General features: G+C 38.9%; 1 protein-coding gene across 1 annotated transcript in view; it reads right to left on the bottom strand.

Moving 5' to 3' along the window:
• Positions 1-20679, bottom strand: part of KAT6A (lysine acetyltransferase 6A) — a 97421-nt gene that overhangs the window by 48717 nt on the left and 28025 nt on the right.

Here is a 20679-nt window from a genome sequence, read left to right as displayed (position 1 = left end):
CTCATCCTCGAAGGATGCAGAGAAAGGCAGCGCAGGTAGCACAAACAAGATGAACTTGGGTTTGCAGTCTGCTAAGGGGTAAAGGATATGGTTTCTGCAATAAGCAGGGGTGAGGGTGGGCGGGGAGGGGGACTAGACCAGGGCCTTAAGATTGCCAATGAATGTCTTGTAAAGAAGCTAGACTTTATCCTGCAGAAAAGAACAGAGAGTTATGAACCAAGAGATGATCAACTGTATTTGGGAAAAATAATTCCAGCAGGAATAACAAAAACAAACTGGGAAAAACCTAAAGATAGGTAAACATTTCAACAGTGACTGCAACCGTCTGGTGAAGACAAGGTAAGAACTTGAACCTAAGCAAAGGGCATGGAAGAGAGAAAAAACAGCTACGGACTTAGAAACCAACTACTTGTGCAACTGACAGAAAGGAAAATGAATTAAACATGACTGATTAACCGAAAAGATGGTGAAACCATCAACTGTGAAAGGTAAGTCATTTTACAGGAGAAAATTAGGAGTCTGACTTCAGATGTGTTTAGCTAGAGGCCCTCTCGGTCAAGTCTCAACTATTTATGCTAAGTACTGTGCAGGACAGAGATGCAAAGCCCTCAAGACGCATTCATTCTACAGAGGAGAACAGATGAAATGTCTGTAGGTACCATGACAGACAGAAGCATTACAATGGGAAACAAAGGAGAAGCGATAAAGCAGGGGAAGGTGGTATCAGGGAAAGGCTTGAACTGGAGTTATTTGACACGCACGCCCACCTGATGGAGATGTTCAAAGAAAATATAGAATCATATGGAATCAGGTTTGGGAGGAGGAAGGTATGGGTTTAGTTTGAGACTTACTGAGCTTAAAATGGCTAAGCATAGCAATGCCCATAGACATGATACAGGGATCTGGAGTTCAAGAGAAAGGTTGATCTGGAAATAAAACTCTAAAAGTCACAGACAGTTAGCCCTCCGTATCCGTGGATTCCACATCCTTGGATTCAACCAACCTTGGATCCAAATCAGTTGGTTGAATCTGGCAGATACGTCGGAACCCACAGATACCAAGGGCTGACTGTACGTACCAAATGGCATTAAGGCCATCAGAGTGATGAGTTCTCCCATGGAGACCAGGTGGAAAGAGAGCTAAGGTCAGAAAACCAATATCCAAGTGACTGGCAGAGGGAAAAGCCTGAAGAGGAAATAGGTTAATCAGAAAGTTGGGATGGTCCATCAATACAGAAAATGTCCAACACAAGCAAACTAACAGTGCTGCTCAGCCAAGAGGTTAAATGAGAGATGAACAGCTGGAAACTGTCTTAACAACTGTGGCTGTGGTAAAGACAACCACATCCTTTCTTTAAAAGAGAGTATGAAAAACAACCAGGGAGTAAAGTCAGGAAAGACTCCATCTAGGAGAAGAAACTTGGACGTAAACTCTAAAGAAGGTGTAGAAAGAAAGCAGAAGCGCGCTCATGAGGTTTGAGCTTTATGCTGTAACCTCTAAGTACCACTGGAAGGCTTTAAGCAGAAGAATAATATGGCCAAGATTTATGTTTTAGAAAAGTCACTCCATAAGCAGTTGAAAATGGATCGGAAGAGCTACAGTCTGTAATCCAGGCCTGCACTAAGGCACTGACAAAAGGAATGGAGACGAGAGGTAAGAGAGATTTAAGAGAAAACTGGCCAGAACTGATGGTTAATTGATTTGGGGTAGGGAACACAGTAAGGAAGCTGGAAGACCAGAAAGACACCATTCAAGAAGTGAAGAGGCAAGCCACAGAATAGACAATACTAACACACATTTTACTAACAAATGGTTCATATCCAGTATATACAAAGAACTCTTACGTGTCAATAAAGAAAAAACAGTAGAAAAAGATGCAAAAGACTTCAACACATACTTCACAACAGAAAATACATGTATTAAATATGTAAGTGGCCGATAAACATAGGAAAAGATGCTCAATCTCATTAGCCATCAAGGAATTAGATCTTCAGGAATGACTAAAATTAGGAAGACTGGCAATATTAAGTGTCACTTAAAAAGTAGAACAAGAGGCAGTCTCTCACACTGCTGTCAGGAATACAAATCAACGAAACTACTCTGAAAACCACTAAAATTAAACACAGGGACACCAAATGACCCAGCACTTCCACTCTCGGCTAAATACCCAAATGAAGCACATACACACGATACACAATAAAGCACACACAAAAGCGCTCAGAGAAGAATTATTCCTAATAACAAAATTTACTCAAACCAAAACTACCTAAATAACTGGCAACGAATGGCTGCACAAATAAAGTGTGTGACAGCCATACAGAAGACTGACCAGTGATGAGACTAAACAGTGACAGTCAGCAACAAGGGTGAGTCTCACAAACAACACTGAATGAAAGAACAGACCCAGGAGAATACATACTGTACCACTTTGTTTATATAAAGCTCAAAACAGTTTTAAACTGTTCTAAGTCAGAATGGTGGTTACTTTTAGGGAGAAAGGAAGAGGTAATGAGTTGGAAAGGGACTGTGGAGGTACAAGAAATACTATTTTTCTTGACTTGGATGGTGGTTTCATGGATGTTAAATAAGAATTAACTAAGGAGAATGCTTAAAATTTGTGCAGTTTTCTGCATGCATGTTTTAATTAGGAAGTTAAATTTAAAGAAATGAACATCTATGGGGTATGGTACTTTTGGAACATTCTGAAAGAGACCAGCAGTGACTTAGACATTGGGGTTTGAACTCAGAAGAGAGAACAGGTTAGAGATGTAAAAGACATGCGTGTGCAGGTGGTAAGTGACAATGCCCAGTGAGAAGGTGGAGCGAGGCGGGGTGGGGAGAAGGGGCAGCAGGTAAGGGAGGGGGGTGGAGAACGTGATGAAGTCTGAATGGAGGAGTGGCAACATCTAGACGCATGAGAGGAAAAGCAGACCACAAAGGACCAAGAAAGAACAGAACCGAGAGAAGTGATGATACAAGAATTTCAAGAAGCAGACAGCAATCAACAATCAATGTTGGGAAGATAAAATAACTACTGGATTTCACAACTGAGAAATAGCTGGAGACCCTACTAAGAGAAAGCCCTCTACAATTAAAAAAAACAAAAAACAAAAAACAAAAAACAGTGAGAAAGACTAACACTAAATTGGGTTCACTGTAAGATTTGAACCTGACATGTACTGGGGTTGTGATATTCATAACATTTTCCAAGTAAAACTCTACCAGCTGTTTTCAATTATCCTGTATCACAAAGATAAAATACGAACTGATAATCCATGAACAAAACCTTTTAAAAATCTGTGTAGATATACACAGTATGCCTCACTTACAATTACTGTTCTCAGAACTGTCCAAACCTAGTCCTTATGTATGACCGTTCTCACATCTATCTAAAGTAAACCGGCTCCTACAGCTAATAAAACAAGAAAAACGTTTGTAGCAAATGACTTTACACACCATTAAACACAGCAGCCAGAGTGAATCAGTTCAAAGGTAAATCAGAGCATGTCACTTGGTGCCCCAAACCCTCTATCCAGCGCAACGGCTTCCATTTCAGGTTAACGCCAAGTGAACCAGTAAAGGCCTGGGGGACCTGCGCCCCGACACATACACCCATAATGACCTCTGACCTCCTCTCCTAAAGCTCCCCGCCTCGTGTGCGATGCCAGCTTCCGCGCTCGCTCTTTCTTCACAAGTCAGACGTTCCAGACACGGGGCCTTTGCTTGCTTTCTCTCCATCGGGAATGCTCTTACCCAGACCCTTCAGATCTCTACACAAAAGTCACCTCCTGGGGAAGGCTTTCTTTGACCACGCCATCTAACATTTCAGAACAATTCACCAGTCACAGTAATTCACATCTTTCCTTCCTTGCTTAATTTTTTTCTCCTTAACTCTTTCCACTAATTAAAATATTGTCTGTGTATGTGTATCTTATTATCTGTCACCCACAGATATAAACTCCATGAAGGTTCTAATTTGTTTGTTCAGAACTGTATCCCTGGTACTAAGAACAGTGCCTAGCATACAAAATGCATTTAATAAGTGTTATTTAATACATTAACTAAGTTGCCTTGAAAAGCTAGAAATAAAAATAAAAATAGGATCTTAGCAAAAACAAAGAGTTGGTTACGAGTTGGATAAAGCTGTGCACAGCTCAATGATTATCTTAGTAATATAAAAATGCTCTACTGTTTCCAAGTAATCTCACCAAGTAATTTTATGGCCTCAGTAACTAAGATTTCTGCCATAGCTACCCAATGCCATTCAATATCCCAAAAGTAGGGGGAGATTTGTGGCAGGAGGCACTTAGATTCTACCTGATGTCATGGGTTGCCCTAGGCTGCCTTAAACACCACTTTGAGATCTCCACAATAACCACTAGATGGCAGCATTGAGGCAAATACACAATAGATGTACCCACAAGAAGGCAGAGGGTTAAGTTAGCATGTTGACTTGAGCTTTTGGAACTAAATTTGAAAAAACAAGAACGGCAAAAATTTGGTCCAATGACCACTACTACATGAGGTTTATACCATGAAAGAAAATAAATTTTAGACACAAGCATTTAGAGTATCTTAAACATAATGACATTTTCTACATATTGATATATCTGAGATGTTCTCATACCCAATTTTTATTTTTTCCAAACTTGTCTTTAATTTTTTAAAGCCATTATATACTTACCATTGTCTCCATTTTCTAATATCTTCTGAGGGTATCAAATTCACTTTTATATTGTCTCTATTTTTAAATACTGACATAATCAAGAATCTGCTTTGTTGTATGTAATTATTTCTAATTTTTCAAGGCTGAACTGAATGATAAACTCTAGAATTTGTGACCACTAGAATTTTCAAGAGAAAAAAAGTACTTTTAATCGTAGACTTTTGATTTTAGAAACCTCTAAGAGATCAGGGCTATCAGGTAATAGAGATCTGTGACTTCTTAAGAGCTACAAATTCTCTCAAGTTTTACGACCACCGGAAATGATTGAGACAAGTTAGCAGAGCCAATATTAACAGAGTATGAAAGAAAAAAATAGAGTATGAAAGTACATAATTCATGTCAGATTCCCCAAATACTCAAACATGCACTAAACAATAAATGATGGTCATATCATTCTTCCTTATACTTAAATATAAAATACCTATAAAGCACTATGAAGACATTATTAAAAATATGTGAATGTATGTTCAACTATAACTACTGCAACTCACTTTTTTAAAAAAATCAAGTGGTAAACAACAAAATGACAAATACTGTGTGATTCTACTTATATGGGGTACCTAGAGCAGTTAAATTCACACAGACAGAGAATAGAACAGAGGTTACCAGAAGCTAGGGGGAAGGGGGAGTTTAATGAGTACAGACTTTGAGATGATGAAAAATTTCTGGAAATGGATGGTGGTGATGGCTTCAAAACACAGTGAATGTGGGGGGAGGGTACAGCTCAGTGGTAGTGTGTGCTTTTAGCATGCATGAGGTCCTGGGTTCAATAAATAAACCTAATTACCTCCCCCCTCCCAAAAGAACAAACAAAAAAGTAAAGAAATAAAACAAAAAATAAAATAGTTGGACAAAAAATCACTTTTAAACACACTGTGAATGGACTTAATGTCACTGAACTGTACACTAAAAAATGTTTAAAATGGTAAATTTTGTGTTATGTAAATTTTACCACAATACAAAAATGAACCAAAAAACTAAATGGTGTGGATTTTTCATATTCTCACAAGTCAGATGGTTCCAGTAATAGGTCAAAATTAATGAAGTTGAGAAGCAAATACTATATAATCTGTCTTCATCTTGAAAACCTGCATTTTTTAACTTCCTATGGAACCCCTTATGTTAGACTTAGAAATATACAACTCTCCCCAACATGAAAACGTTTTTAATTAATAACAAATTCTGGCTACTGAATTTAAGTATTAGCCATTTTATTCTCACTGTACCTACACCAAAGTTGGTTACCTTTTAATCCAATTATATAAAAACAGCTCACCCTTAGGCCTTAATAATTTTCTTGTAAGACAAGTCTAAGAAATAAAATCTATCAATCAAGCACCACTCACTCTCAAAGGAAAATCTCTTTCTGACCACGTGTGTCTGATCCAGCCGGGCTATGAACCACATAAGCTCCTTTCAAATCTGCCCACCAAACTTCTCTTCCTTACTTTTGACCTTTCCTCAAACTACAGGTTTCACATACCCCTTTGAATTCTTCTAGTGGTTCTAAAGTACTCATCCTGTCTCTTCTCTCACAATTATAATTAAGTGGAGTAAGTTTAACAGCAAATTAACTTTCTTCAATGGATATTTATTTCACACAACTTGAAATGCAAGTAATTTCCAGCTGAGATGTCATTTATTGGTTGATAATATCTACTATTGAAGTACTATTATGCATAATAAAGCTAAAAGAATGGTTCTATTATATATACTAAGTACCCAAAGAATAAAGAGGAGGTAAACCTTAGCTTAGATCTAAAAAGAGGAAAACTGGGCTATTTATTCCTAGGTGTGTCAGAGTGAAGGAAACCAAAATGTCACTCACTGACTGAGTTCAAGGAAAACAAACACTGCTAGGTTTTCAAAACACTATCCAAAGTGTAAGAAGTCTGGTAAATATTACTGTTTGGTAAGCACTGTAATATAAAAGATTGAGAAGATCAAAAGGAAGCAGTACTCACATTTTCAAAGCACATTTATAAATGTCATTAAGTACAAAACAAAATACGCACAAAGTAATTAGAAACCAATTAAATTGGTTTCACTTTTCACATTAACCACCTACACACCAATAGCAAAAGCAAGCCTTTTGAAAGAAATTTTGCACAATCTGTTATTTCCAATATTAGAAGAGAAACAAACCGGCATGTAAGAGTTCACTTCAGGAAACTAGCACGTTGCCGGAAGGCGCTTACACTCCGTTGAGAAAACTGAGCGTTCTGAAGTACATTGTTCTCTTGCAGTCAGGCAAGCCCTTCTCTGTTTTACCCAGTTCTTCATTCCTTCCCCACCAACGACCTTGGATGAACTCATTCTCCTCCCAAGTCCTTTCCAACAGTTTAGAATTCAATTTTTCTTCACCTTTTTCCAGAAAGACTGCTCAAGGTAAGCACAAATCACCAGAGACCTTTTAACTCACCTCTTAAGTGCCTTGCACACATCATGTACTAAACAAGCATTTACTGAAATTAAAACACAACAAAATCATGCTTAGCTCCAAATAGGTTTATCAGTTACCTACTCAAAGCCTTTCCCCCAAGAGTCAATCATCTTCAGGGGACATGACCTTGGACAGGATCTGATCTTAAACTCTTCAGCACCCATATACTATCAAGCACTCTATGGCTGCTTATGAAACATTTTTTAGGATAATCTTGTCCTCAAAAGTATACAGTTGTAAAAGATATGTAATAATAAAATAAAATGAATGGCCTTCAAGAGTCCATTTTCTACTATTCATAGTTTACAACTAGGTAACCTTGTATTATAATTTTAATCAGTTCCAACATAACCCACTAGCCATTACAAAGCTTTAATAGAGGTACTAAATTGAATTTACTTTTATTATGATGAGTTCATCCAATGACTTCGACAATTAGATATAACAAGATTATTGGTGAAAGAAAATAAGCTAATGATATAATTAGATTGGTAATGATCAACTTCAATTTACACTTTTATTATGTATATGGATTCCTGTATATTTAGATGAGACAGCAATTATCTGTCAAGACATTATAACAATTTTCTATTTCTTGATCGGAGGTGACGTCAAAAATGGTAATATGCATATTTGCCAGATTTAAATTCTGTGCTAGGAAATTGTTAGAGTTTTTTCCTTTTAAGCTTTTCTGCACACACACATTTACCACTTTAAAAAAAAGCTTTTAGTGGTACTTGAGTATAAGAGCATTAGCAAAAGAATATCTTCTATGCTAAAAACATATAGAAGTGATGGTTCAGAAGGAGCAAGATGTCCGACAAGACCTTCATGCTCACTGCATTTTTAAGAGACTGAATTTGCAGGCATAATAAATGGCCACACTAAGGTCTAAAATAAGTAACACTTCAACAAATAGGCAAATAGTATCATTTTCCTCAAGTCCTACCAAAATAATACCTGACACATACCTGATAAAATATGCAGTGTTCTGCTACTATCAGAATCATGGTCTTTGGAACTGGAAGGGAACTTCAATAAAAAATGTTATATACTCATTTTATCAGAGACAGAAATCATTACCAAAGGCTGTACTAGTCGACTAGTAAAATGGTTAAAATTATTCAAAGTCAGGTAGCTACTCTGACTCCAAGCCCAGTAACTACAGCATTAACTCCAGTCAACAGCTTTAACTCAGTCACTCAAGTAAACAACCTAGAGATAAAATAATTTTTTTAAAGAAAGACTTTACAGATGGGAAATGTTGAGTTCCATTACTGACAAATACCGACACTATTCACTAATAATACAGTGTGGCAGGATTTAAACTTACATACTTAAAACTAAAACTGACCAGAGGTTCTCTCCTGCCGTCTTCAGAGGAGCATTACTCACAGCATTAAGAAATCAATCTGTTACCCCTTTTTCCCACTCTTAGAGAATGATTAAGAAGGGGGGAAGAAAAACTAAAATGCAGAAGCCCCAGCAGGTTCCTAAATGTAACTAAAAGGGTAATGAGATCTTTTGTTCTAGCACAGCACGTTAGTGTCATTGTTTAAAAAAAAAAGGGGGGGGGGAGGCAAACTGCTCTGCCTAGGAAACTGAGAGCGGGATTGACAGAGGGTCAAGAAATGTGGAAGCAGGTTGGAATGTGGAGAAAGAGGTGGCCGCTAACAAATTCCCAGAGGCAGGCTGGCCAAAGGACTTTGAAGAACTGTATAATACTCAGTTCTAAGATTGTTTCTACGCTACAATAAAAATATTGAAACTTGCACCCCACATGGAAAATAGAAGTGGGCAATTTTTCAGTAACTAAAAAAAAAAAAAAAGGTGAAGGAGCTTAGGTTTGGCTCCTCACAGAGCAGAGCGGAGGGCAGAGTCCGCCCAGGACACCGAGGCAAGAGTGGGACGGAGCCCCGGAGCGTGGTCGGAAGCCTGGCCCTGGGTGTCGGGCTGACCCTTCCCCGCAGGAAGGAGAAGCCGGCCAGGAGACAGGCCGCAGTGGTCGGCGGCATCTCCATGGCAGGGGGGAAGCGCCTGTCTACCTACAAGGCAACCTGGACTTCTAGGACTTCCACAAGTAAGCAAAATACTCATTACACCTTTATCAGCTTCCTCGTTTTCAGTTTTAGTAGAAAACTTTATTGTTTATCCTAATTAAAAAGTCATCATATTCTCATCTAAAATATTAGGTAAGAGAGAAAAGACAGTAAAATTCTCCCTACTTTTCCTCATCCTCCCCTCAGAATTTAACATTTACTTAATAAATCTAAATCCACATCATCTCCCTAATGACTATATAACATTTCAGTCTATCTTTTAAGATAATTTAACCAATTTCATACTGGTAAACATTTAATATTTCTAATAGTTTATTATATGCAATACTGAAATCAAACTCCTTGTATATAGTCTTCGCTCACTCTGGGGATTATCTCCTTAGGATATACTTCTTAAACTAGAATTTCTGGGTCAAAAGGGTGCACGTTCCTAAGATTTTGATGCGTACTGCCCACTGAATTTTAGAGAGGCTGTCCGCCCACCAGCACAGTCTGTGCCAGCTGTGAAGCTGTTGTGTCTCAATTCCAAACTCAGCCCTACTCCGCTTTGTGATGCCGGGCTCAGAAAGCACACTCCATTTCTCCCCTGTTGGCTGCCTTCCCACTACGCTCCACCAGTGCGGCGATAGAGGGAGGCCAGAAGGTAAAGATAAAGGACTGGGCTTGCTCCTTTCGGCCTGTCTCCCCGGCCCCACCAGGGCCATCATAGCCCTGGTCCTTTCCCAGAGGCAACCGTCGTCTGCAGTCTTCAGCTTCTTCCAGCTCTCCAGAAGCAGCCTCGTCAGGCTCCCTCAGAAGTACCGGCAGCAGTAGGGCAATGTATCCTTCAATCTCTTGGGAGGTCTGCACCCCCAAAGCTGTGGGGCCTCTCTCCAAGCTTTTAAAAGCAACCAGGCAGTAGGCCCTCCTCATAGGTCTGAACCCCAGCTCCACGGGCCCCCCTCCAAAGTTCTAGGTTCTAATGGTCCAAATCTCTTCCTTTTGTTCCTCCAGCCCCAGGGGTGGCAGCTGCTTGTGGAAGTTATCACCTCTCTGTCACTTCAGTTATCCAACATCTGCTGTATCAATTCCCTACCCTACATTCTCTCATGGTTTCTCATTTCCTGACTGCATCTTGCCTGATATGTTATCTCATAACTTAAAAACCTGGCACATGTCTGTCTTCAGGTCAGTGTCATGGACGGAGCTGCATCCCTCCAGGATTCATGTGTTGAAGCCCTAACCCTCAATCGGGCTGTATTTGGGGATAGTGTTCTTAAGGAGGTAAAGTTAGGTGAGACCACAGGAGTGAGTCCCTAAGCCTCAAAGTCTAGTGTGTTGCTGGAGCAGGAAGAGATACCAGAGGTAAGTGTGTGCAGAGAAAAGGTCATGAGAGACAAAGCAAGAACGCAGCCATCTGCAAGACAAGGAGAGAGGCCTGAGGAGAAACCAACCCTGCTGGCACCCTCTTCTTGAACCTCCAGCCTCCAGAACTGCGAGAAAAGAAATTTCTGCTTTTTAAGCCACCCAGTCATGGTATTCTGTAACGGGAACCTTAGCTGACTACGGCGGTCAGCCAGTGAAATCACCTCACACAATTCTCATCTTCAGTGTTCTCTCCACATACTAATATCCATGCTATCTATTATGATAAGGACATGGAATTAGACGGTAGAGAAACAAGATGTAACAAAACTAGTTCTGTGCTTCTGGATCATATAATCCAGTTGTAAAAATAGGACATACACATTAAAAATACATCACGATACAGGGTAACATACAATAAGGAACAAATGCAATGAAAATACTATAGTTAAAGGCACCCAAATGAACCATTCAAAACAATGCTTTCCTAAACTGAAAAAGAAAGTAGAACCTCATTTTTTTTAAGGACTATATAAATCTTTAATAGCTCAAACCATTTTCTTCAGTCATGGATTTAAGCAGTCTTACCAAACTGGAAAAGAATAAAAAGCTAATTTTTTTCTCTGAAAATCACTGACACATTTTACACAGTCTATATACTCAACTTTATTATTAGCAGTCTTGAAAATAAGAACCCCCAATTTCAAGATCTCATATTATTTTCTTTAATTCAACACAGCAGATAAATGAAATCACTTCTGTTCTAGAAATGTCTACTTCCAATGCTGATGAATAGTTACAAATCAGTACTTCTCTAAGTTGTCTTCCAAGTCCTTGGAGAAGCTATCCTTCTTCCTGAAGAACAGATTTTTTGAAAGCGATGTAATAATTTCAGGTAGTTACCAGGACCTTACTTCTCTACACCACCTCAAGAGTGCCCGGGAACACAGGTGCACGCATGCGCATGCACACACATACCCCAAGTCGATATTATATCAAATTAAAATCCCTCTTTTAGGCTTAAATATATTTTCATCTTCAGTATTACCTCCATTACACTATAAAGCCCTAAGTGTCTATTTAACAAGTCTGAAGCCTGAGGACAGTAGCTTTTCAAAAGAAAAGACGGTGTGATGAGGGTGGAGAACACGGTGACGTCATGCTCCACAAGGAAAGCAAGGAAAGCCCAGAGCGCGCAGCCTGCACGCACAATGAGAGATCGGGGAAGCGAGCCTGAGCAGCCAGCTTGGCTTCGTACTGCACATTTTTGGCAGACATTCAATTCCTTCTGCTGTTTTCCTAGCCAGCACATTTATCTATGTAATGTCACCAGATCTAGGGAGGGGGTGAGGCGGAGAGGAGGGGGAAGAGGAAAAAAACTGTTTCACGGGCTGCCAGCCCCTCTGCACATGCTGTTACTATACAAAGGATGTCTAGAAAGCCACGGTGCACGATCCAAATGCTGCAAAACACACACACACACACACACACACACACACATAGACCCTCCACCCAAAGAACAACTGTAGAAGAGGGAACTGCCTTTGGAAAGAAGAAAGCCTGTAATTAAAGTCTTGATTCACAAGCAATGACTCCCTTCTGAAACTGATTTCAGTTCTTGGAAGAAGGACGGAGGAGAGGAGGTATTCTAACCCCATGGGGAAACAACCAGAATTCCATAAAAAAGCCTGAGCTGGTCTGGCCCATGCCCACCACGGGCATGTGCTTCTACAGAAATAAACCAATGATATTTCTGAGAAGCAAGCATCTGATCAGTAACAATTACCTCATAAATACCTGATGTGCAGTTTGCCAGTGACTACAGGGCATAAAAATGGATTTTAAGAAACAGTTCAGACACCCTAGAAATCTAAGTCTTGGCTATATATAGGAAAGTCTGCTGTTCTTAGACTCCTGCGAGTGTGTGTCTCTGTATGTGCCGGCATGGAAGTGTTTGTATACAATAATAATATTGAAACTGAAACTGGAACTGAAATATCAAAGTAGAGATCAGAATTCACGCTCATGGAAACTCAAGACTGTTAGTCAATAAACAGACATGCCAACCCCATGACACATTATATAAGTCATCGCTACCAAACATAATACATGAAAAGAGAAACCCTGAGTATTTATTTAACCTGAGAAACCCAACTATTCTAGTCCAAAACGAAAAATGCCTTTTCAAGATCAAACCATTGCATCTCCCAAAATAGCATACAATCTGCCCCTAAGAATGTGTCATAAGAAACAAACAGGAAATATCGTGTGTTGAAGTTAGTAGCTATAAATAACTTTGCTCTACACTGACATAGTTTATACACACAAAATACAGTAGCTTCAACCAACAGTTGTGCTTAGGATTTCCTTCGGTTTAAACTTAAAAATCAACTAATTAAGGAGACTGCTTGGCAGAAAGCTATGCAGGTTCTCCAGTCCTAGCTAGCTCCAACTATGGGCAACTTAACCTGCCATGGTTCTTCATTTATAGAATGAAAACATTTGACGTGATTATCTCTAAAGTCTCCTTCAGTTCTTAATGTCTAAAATTACAGGTATTCTAAATACAAAACAGAATTTCCTATGTTCAAGGAGCTCATAATCTAGTTAGCAGTAATTACAACCGTAAATGAATTTGCAAACAATGTAAGTCAGTGACTGGTCCAGAGTGGTGACAGAACAAAGGTAAAGACTGTGTTCAATGAGCCGACAGTCTTGACATTAAGGGTCTGAAGGAAAGCTAAAGCTGAGATAACTTCAAAACAGCGCAAAGATTTCTGCTAGGACTGGGAGGTTCTTTAGGATTCAAATTGTCAATGTCGTATCTCTGATCAATTAATTCAAATTTCATGTAGTCATTATCTCATTATTCTCATTTTATTGATAAGGGAAAAGATATTAAGCTTTATGGCTTAAAAGATATTAAATATTAATAACAAAACACACATTTGCAAATTCTGTATTATTTAGCTCAAAATATCCCTTAGCCTAGTACAACTGATTTATACAGAGCCAGAGAGACTAACGAAAGATTAAGGTGAGTGTGAACACGACAAGCTTGATCCATACACAGTAAATTACAAAGCTCTTCTCATTAGGATAAATGATTCAAAGCTAACATTTTTAACTCCCAAAATCCTAAAGCCTAATAAACTAAAACAAACTCTGCCCTCAAGTGTTATTTTCTTTAATGCTATTTTTAAGAACATCGCTGTTTAACTGAACTTTCTCTAACGATGACAATGTTCTGTATCTGTGTTGTCCAAGATGGTAAACACTAGCCACGTGTGGGTTACTAGACAGTTGAAATATTGCTACCATTAATTTTTGTAACTTTCATTAATTTAAATTTAAAAAGCTACATGTGGCTAATGGCATCTGTATTGGTACCACTCCAGAATATCTGTATAGAGGGAAAACATTTAAAACTGATGAATAAAGTTTTAAAGTTGATGAATAAAGTGACTATAAAAAGTGAGTACAGCAATGTCTACATAGCAATTTTTTACCTTGAAAAGCAATTTCTAACAAACTCTACAGCATGTGACTACATGCACAGCACCCTATGCAAGGCTGGTTTTTATACCAAGTACCTCACATCATATGTCATCCCTTAACTTTCATATAACAATGCTCTTGGGGTCTAGTTTAATCAGTTGCTGAAAATGCAGCTAATTACCTCTGCTGGTTCTCCTTCCTCCTCCCTAAGACAGAGCTAACAGTAAGTAGCCCTGTCTGACCTAACTAAATGAAATAAAATGGGAACCACAAAGTACTCTGAATTACAACATAAAAAGGCACTGCTACTACTTTACATAGGAATAAAAACTTTAAATATTACTTTTAATGCTGTGATCTCAAGAAACTTCACAGTAACTGTGATTCTCCCTAAACCACCTTATACAGCACTATTCTAGGTGCATATAACCTAGCAAGGGAGTTTTTTCTTATTAAACTATGAGAAAAGGTATAACAAAAGTGCCCCCACGACATATGAGGTGGCCTTAAGGTGACAAATATGTGTGTGCACATGCGCACTTTACATTCCTTACAAAACTTTTCATGTTTTTTGTCTTCCCACAAAATATTCAATATTAGAGCCTTTGTCAAAAGCACAAGTGTCTCATTAAAGAAAAAGCACATGTTTACCTAACAAAAACAATTTAAAAGCCCAATTCTGGAGTGGTAACATTTACCTTTATATAATCAGTCTTGCTACCCACTGACGTCACTACTCACCTCAATTACAATGCTCCCACTAACAATGCCCAGATTGGAACTGAAAAAGCAAAGATGAAATTTTATGGTGTGTACTTGACTATAAAATTCTGTCCTCTTTCTAATTTAAGAGTTCAAGTTTGCCTCACATAAATAAGACTTAAAAACTACCCTTGAAGCCCATCTTTTTAAACTACTCTCCAATGTGTACTACAACTATCTATAGGACAAACTGGCAAGAGACTGTGCAACACTAGTGCAAGTGACACTCAATAACTTTCTCCTGACAGCAGGCCAGAAGCTCGCAGATCAGACAATCCATGTGTTCTTTGAACATTATAGCGAACCAGTACCAGTTTTCTACGGGAAAAATAAGTGAGAGTTTGGTTCAGATTCTAGGATTTCAACCTCATCCACAGGCAATTACATCTACTAATTAGGACAGATCTATACAGAACTCTTGACTCACTGTCTTCAAATTCAGTCCTCAAAAAGATTTAGGAAACCCCACTGGCAAGTCCTTTCCTGATTCAAAGCCCTCAGACTCAGAGCACACTATCTTGCAACAACTGATGACCACTTCTCCATCACTGGGATTCATGAGACAGTCCAGGTTTACACCTGTTCTCCTTCCCTTTCATCTCAAAAATGACCTGGCTTGGATGACAAATTATCTGATCACCTTAACCTTCACTAACTCAGCAGTCATTCCCGGCCAGGTTATAAACTTTCTGTGCTCTGCTACATTGTCCAACCATTCCTGACTCCAGACTCCTCTCTGCCTTGAATTTCTCAGAGCTGGTTAAAAGAGTAGTAAATAAATGAATGGTCAAAAGGGAAGAGATAGAAAGGGACAATATCAGAAGCTGCAGAGAAGCCTCTGAGGGTAAGTACAACAGAGCAACATGAAGACGAATGTCACCACTGATGCTTTAAAACATCTGGTCGGTGCATAACAGCCACATCGCACTAAGTACTAGGGTAAAGAATGCTAATCAGACTATAGGCTATTGGTGGGGTTTTTGGGGTTTTTTTTTTTTTTTTTGCTTTCAAAAGTAATTTATTTGGGTTTTCCATATCCTTTAATGAAATGCAAATATATAAACAGAATGGTTTTTGTTTTAAGCCTTAAACTTAGCTTAGACCAATGTCTACAGATAACTCTTACAGATCATTTCTATTCAAATAAAAATACTAATAAGTATAATGAGTAATACTAGAATTAATCACTATGACTTTTTTTAAGAACTGAAAAAGCATTAAGTGTGGCATCTTAACGTAGGTTCACTTGGAGTCTATTGTGGTGGCTATTGTGTTTCTGTCTATCCATCAACCCCCACCCTAAAAGGGCACTAAACTCAGACAGGGCCAGCTGTGAAAAGGCATTCTGATTCATTCATTCAAAAACTTTTACATTCTACCATATGCCCCACGCTGTAGAATTAGACATTAAAAGATAATAAGTTAATGTTCTTAAATTCAATCAATTTAGATGCTGGTGGTAAAAAGATAAAATCCAAGTAAAGAGATGGATCAAATGACTCTCAGTTGTTCTAAGAGAAGTAAATAAACAAGGAGCCTGGAAAGACATGGGAATGAAGAAGGTGCTACATGCTTCAGGAGGACCTCGCTGAGGTGCTGACATTAAAGCAGGGCCTAATGGAAGAGAAGCAGCTTTACCCCTGGAGGGGAAAATCACTGCATGCCAAAGGAAGGGCGTGTGCAAAGGGCTCGAGAAAAGAAGAGCTTGATATACTAAGAAACTATGTAAGAGCAGAGTGGTTACAACAGTAAGCGATGGTGACGGCCTGCACGTGGGTGAAAAGGGCTATTCCCTAAAGGAAACCAAAGAGGACTCAAGGAGGACTCCATGTTTTCTGGCTTTGACAAGAGATGGACTTACTGACATAAAGAAAACAATGGGGAAAGAAGAGAGGGAAGAAATCAAGAGTTTGTTTTGTTCACATTAAATATAAGATGTTCAAAAAATGCTCAATATCACTAATTATCAGAGAAATGCAAATCAAAACTACAATGAGGTATGTATGCTCATGTATAACTGAAAAATTGTGTTCTACACTGGAATTTGACACAACATTGAAAAATGACTATAACTCAATTAAAAAAATGTAAAAAAAATAAGTAAATTTAAGATGTTCACGCAGCTCAGAGTGACTGCTTTACTGATCTGCATGTGACTTCATGCTGAAAATCCCAGGGGTTTTCGGAACAAAATCTGGAAAGAAGATCCTTTTTTCCCTTTAGGGTCAATAAGGTGGAAGGATCCAAATCCTAAAATACCTGCAATCGTTCAGAGAAAATCAGTCTGAGACAGGAGACAGTGTTAACCAATTCAAAGAGAGAAGCAGAGAAGAGAGAATATCGCTTCGTCTAGTCTTCGGATCAGCTGTGCCTTATGCCAGCTCCATCTCTACCCTTCCTTGCAGTTTGATCATATGCACTAATACATCATTCTTTTCACAACTCCAGACCTAACATACCCACCACATGTAGATGCAGACTCTATTTTCTTTACGTAGTAAGTCTATTAGGAGTTGAAAAAGAACTCAAGCCTAATTTATTTAGTTTTAGAAACTCAAACAGGAAACAACTCTGCTGCAAGGAAATACAAGAAGCATCAAGTATTACAAAAGTGCCGTTATCTTCCTAATTCCCTGGGGCCCAGGACTAACTTGAGAGGAACAGAGGTGTTAAAAAATGAACAAACTCAACTGAGAAAATAACCCACTTTTAAAAATGGGAAAAATATATGAACTGACACTTCACCAAAGAAGATACAAACAAATAATTGAACATATGAAAAGATGCTCAGTAGGGGAGGGCACAGCTTAGTGGTAGAGCGAGGAATCAGCATGCACCAGGTCCTGGGTTCAACCCTCAGCACCTCCATTAACATAAACAAACAAACAAACAAACCTAATTATCACCCCCGCCTCCGCAGGAAAAAAAAGAATTTAGCTTTGCTCAGCGGAAAACATGCTTGACATGATTAATCACTAGGGAGATGCAAATTAAATTACAATGATATACCTATTAGAATACCTTTTTAAAAATGACAAGATCAAGCGCTAGTGAGGATACAGAGCAAATGAAACTCTCACACACTGCTGGTAAAATGCAAAACAGTACAGCCACATGGAAACATTCTGGTAGTTTTTTTATAAAGTTAAACACACTTCTACCATTCAACCCAGCAGTCCTCCTTCCAGGTGTTTACCCAAGTGAAATGAAAACCTACTGTAGGAGGCTGAAGACCGTCCCCAGAGAGATCAGGTCTTAATCCTAGGAACTGTAAATGTTAATTTATTTGGAAAAAGGTCTTTGCAGATGCGACTAAATTAAGGATCTTGATACTGGAAATTATCCCAGATTACCACGTGAGCCCTAAATGCTATCAAGTTTATCCTTACGCGAGAGGGACAGAGGAAACTGGACACACACAGAAGAGAAGCCATGGTGTGAAGATGGAGGCAGAGAGTGGAGTGATGTAGCAACAAGCCAAGGAACCTCAGGAGCCACCAGAAGCTGGAGGAGCCTGTGGAGGGAGTGTGTCCCCGCCAACACCTTGATTTGGGCCCAGAAATGCTGATTTCAGACTGCTGGTCTCCAGAAATGTGAAAGAATAAATGCCCAGTTTTTAAGGTGCTCAGTTTGGCAATTTGGTGAGAAGCCACAGGAAAATAAGACAACTATGTTCACACAAAAACCTGTATGTGAATGTTTATAGCAGCCTTATTCACAATAGCCAAAAACTGAAACCAACCCAAATATCCCTCAATAAAGGAGAAAACAAACTATGGTACATCCATACAATGGAATGCTACTCAGCAAGAAAAAGGAACAAAACATTGATACACACAACATGGATTAACCACAAATGTACTATGTTAAATGAAAGAAATCACTCAAAAGACCATATATTATTTCATTTTATGATAGTCTGGTAAATGAAAAACTACAGGGAGAACAGCAGCTCAGGAAAGCAGGCTTGACTACAAAAGGGCAGCACAGAGGATGTTTTTTTGGAGGAGCTAACAGAACTCTTCTATCTCTTGATTTGTGGTGGTGGTTACATGACCCTGAGCACTTGTCAAAACTCGTAAATCTATACACCAAAAAGAATACATTACTGTATACAAACCAGAAAGAAGAAAGGGAGGGAGGAAAAAAGGAAGTTACAAAGGGAAGTAGCTCTGCCATTTACTGTTTAAAAAAAATTTACACACACACACAATCACTTTTTAATTCAATAAACATTTGAACACCAGATATGTGATTCCTTACTCTTATCTTACCCAAGGTTGCTTGCTAGTCCTTTTACGACTTTCCTTCAAAACTGTTCTAATTTACTAACCCTATTTCTCTAGACGGGAGGAAGGGGGAGACAGCTGGAAAATGTGATGGCCTTCCTCATCTCAGACTAGGTAAACTCTGACACAGCACTAATCCATGCATAAACGGCACTTTGAGCACTTTAATAACCTCCCGCATTTCTGTCCACACGCACCAGAAACAAGCCTGGCCCACAGTACTACAGCCCTGACTCCCCAAAGGTGCTCCATTTCCTTCTCTCCCTTCCTTCAATCTTTCTCTTTTGGCTACCCCCCAAAATCCCTTCTACCTAACCTTTTTAGAAGAGTAATCTGTAATCTACAATCCAATTTCAAAAAGTTTGTTTGTAAATCACTGTTTACTACTTGGAACAAAATGTCCTGTTTTAACAGTGTTGTAAAAGTTGGTGAAGACCCTAAAAAATAATCAAATACAACAACATTACTGAAACAGTTAGGTCTCTAACTACTTTTCAACACACAAAGGAGGTGTGAATTGAAGCTCTGGATGACAGAAACACCTTCCCTCCTTGGCCCTATCCCCTAAAACGTGTGGGGGCAAGGAGAGGGAGCGACTCCTAGGCACCAGAAATCTACAAACTCCACCAGGACAAAATACAGTAACTCTGATCTCCTGAGCACTTTAATTACATACTAGTACTTGATAAACATTATTTCATTCAATTATTATAAAAACCCTATACAACCCGTTTCTCAGTTTTACAGATGATAAAAATTAGGGTTAGAAAAGACAGTCTGTCTGCCTAAGATATCACAGAAGTGGGAACACCATTTCTTAGTGATATGAAAAAAGGTACATAAAAAATAACAGGCTAGAGACTTAAGATCTATATCTAGAAAGCTGTGTTACGTTAAAAAGTTAATGTAGATTTCTAGGTCTCAACACAACCTTTAATTAAGTGAGATGGATGACATGTTCCAATCTAAAGTCCTACTACGTATGAAGATCACCACATAGAAGCCTCTTTCTACACTGGAAGCAACCAAGAAGGTGCCCACCTGTAAGTCACACGTCAGCAAACTGTCTCTGCAGAAGGTCAGAAAGTATGTTAGAGTTTGTAGGTCACCTAACTTCTGTACCATCTAGAGCACAGTCTCTGTTTTGTTTTGTCTTGTCTTTCAATAATGCTTTAAAAATATAAAACTGGCTGAAGGTCTATATAAAAATAGGTCTTGCACAGGATTTGGACCACAGGCTGGGTCTAGTTTGCCCACCCCTGCTCTAAATCAATTGTTTCAAGGGTATTTGGAACCGGGAAAGAGAAGAATGACGGACGAGGGAAGGAACATTAAGGCAGGCTTCCTTATGTGCATTCCTATTTAGAAACAGGACAGCCGTGTCACTGATTATCTAGACGTGTCACTGAGCACAACCTTGTCTTTTTCTCTTCCTTCAATCACTTCCCAACATGACTTCTTTTAAATGGCTCTCTTCCTAACTATACGTAAGTATCCATTTGATCTGAAAAGAAACAAAATCATCTTTAAGACTACTTAGTGATGAATTTCCTCCTC

Source organism: Vicugna pacos, chromosome 26 (genome assembly GCF_048564905.1).
Source record: "Vicugna pacos chromosome 26, VicPac4, whole genome shotgun sequence".
In the NCBI taxonomy this organism is placed as follows: Eukaryota; Metazoa; Chordata; class Mammalia; order Artiodactyla; family Camelidae; genus Vicugna; species Vicugna pacos.
The sequence above is the reverse complement of the archived record's forward strand: the minus strand, read 5'-3'. Positions and strand labels throughout refer to the sequence as shown.